We start from the raw sequence: 2,410 nt of genomic DNA on the forward strand, positions 1-2,410 counted from the left end.
CCCCCCCCCAAACTACAATCTAATTTTGAATAAAAGATCCTCTCGGCCAAGAGGCTCATTGCAAAGTAAAGATTACATAACACGGTTTTTTGGTTTCTGTTCTCTACGCTATTAGTGATGGAACACAATTTAGTGAAGAACAGTAACAAACCCTGCGTGACGTGGTTCAAAAACATTTGTATGTAATATGCAAATTCACAAAATACACTTTACTGTGTCCACTAACAGATCTCAATGTTAGGCTTATCATAATCCTTTTTAAAGCAACTGCTAAAGGTAGTTTGCCTGATGTTACTGTGAAAGATTTCCAGTTAACATTTATGTATTTTGTGTATGTGTGTATGTATTTTATGTATTTGTTTTGTAAATATATAGAACACACTTGCAATTAAATGCTTTACCTAACAAGAGCAGAAATTCGAATATGCATCACAATGGTGGTTACCCAGGAGTCTGCAGAAACTTTCCTAATAGATTCCTTATGATTTGTACCACCGTGTCCTGATAAGCAATGATTGGGCTGTCATGGCATCACCCTTCGCGTTTCATTCAGTGCACAATGAACCACATTATCCTGCACCATAGCAAATGACATATGTCCTAATAGTCATCAATCCTTCCTCATGACCCCACAGCAGGAATATTGCAAGTTTCTACCTTAGCGTTCCCTGCTCCGTATTCCCTCAGCTCAATTGTGCTTATAACTGCAAATTTATCTTCCTTAGTTTCATAATTTACTTTTAAAAATAATCACTCCACGCTCCTGCCATCTGAAGTCTAGTCTGGCTTTCAAAGAATGTCCATCACTGGGCCTCAATCCCTCACAGTCCCTCACAGTCCGTTTTACACAACACACTGAAATGAACTACCAGTTTTCTCATGTTTCACGGATATGGCCTTGCTTGCATTATTTTTTAAAATTTTTTTATAGTTTATTTATTTTTGAGACAGAGACAGACAGAGCATGAATGTGGGAGGGGCAGAGAGAGAGAAGGAGACACAGAATCTGAAACAGGCTCCAGGCTCTGAGCTGTCAGCAAAGAACCCGATGCAGGGCTCAAACCCACGAACCGTGAGATCATGACCTGAGCCGAAATCGGACACTTAACCAACTGAGCCACCCAGGCACCCCACATTATTTGTTTTTACCTGAAATACCTTCCAGTATTCTTTGGATCCATGCAAAAAAAAAAATGTACCTACCCATCAATGCCCACTGAAAATTCTACCATCAAGCCTTTTCTTTTTTTCATTTTTATTGGACATTCCTTCTGCATACTAACAGTGATAATACCCTAAGCCACCCAAGACTAGCCTAAGGTCCCATACTTTATGATTGCATATTAATCTGTACTTGTCTTTCAGAGTACTTTGCACACTTGTTAAAGATCTGTATTTCCCGCAAAACTGAATTCCATGAGGGCAGAGACTAACCTAACGCCCAACAAATTAGGAACTAAAATATCAAGGACACAAGTACCTTATGTACAGTGTTGTGTATTTTATGTATGTGGTTTCAAGTAGCTATAAGCACCTGGGAACCCCCAATGACTTCGTGCATATAGCAAGGACACAGTTATGAGCATACAGTAGTTCTTAATACACACCCAGTGGTTGTCCAATGAACGGCAAAAATGTGGTCTTGTGAGAAGCTATGGGTTTTCTACTCATTTCTTGGATGATATGTATCAAAAGTATACTTAATTTATGTAACACTGACCTAGTTTCCAGGGACAGTACTTTACAGTACTTTACTTTTTTTTTTTTTATTTTATTTATTTTTAAGAGTGAGAGAGTGGGAGAGAGAGAATCCCAAGCAGCCCTTGCACTGTCAGCACAGAGCCTGATGCAGGGCTCAAGCCCACAAACCCGCAGATGGTGACCTGAGCCAAAACCAAGAGTCGAGCACTCAACCAAATGAGCCACCCTGGCGCCCCTACAACACTCCTTTTCAAATCCTAATAAACAACTTAGAAGTTAAACACCACTGTTAAATCCATTTTACAGATGACAAAACCAAAACAGATTAACTTGCCCAAGGCCGCACACTAGTAAACAACAGAGCCAGGATTTGAATAAGAGTATGACCCCACACTCTGCGCTCTGCATCACTATAATAAAACCTCTTATATCAAACTACAAATCAGTAAGATGTTTTAAACTATCCTGGACCAATAATATAAGCCCAATGCAGCTCTGGAGATCAAAGCCATTGAACAAATCTTTTCTTCACAGTATTTGAAGTTCTTTGTTATGTCCCAATGCTTATTTGTAGAAATAGTAATTGCCTAAAAAGTATTTTAGATTTTAGTAAGGGTTGAACTTTAATGGAGAATATTACTTGTGAAACTAGCATGTTGTAATGGGGAAAAAACTGCATTTGAAGCAAGACACGCTAATGCACAGACTT

Source organism: Suricata suricatta, chromosome 10 (genome assembly GCF_006229205.1).
Source record: "Suricata suricatta isolate VVHF042 chromosome 10, meerkat_22Aug2017_6uvM2_HiC, whole genome shotgun sequence".
NCBI lineage: Eukaryota > Metazoa > Chordata > Mammalia > Carnivora > Herpestidae > Suricata > Suricata suricatta.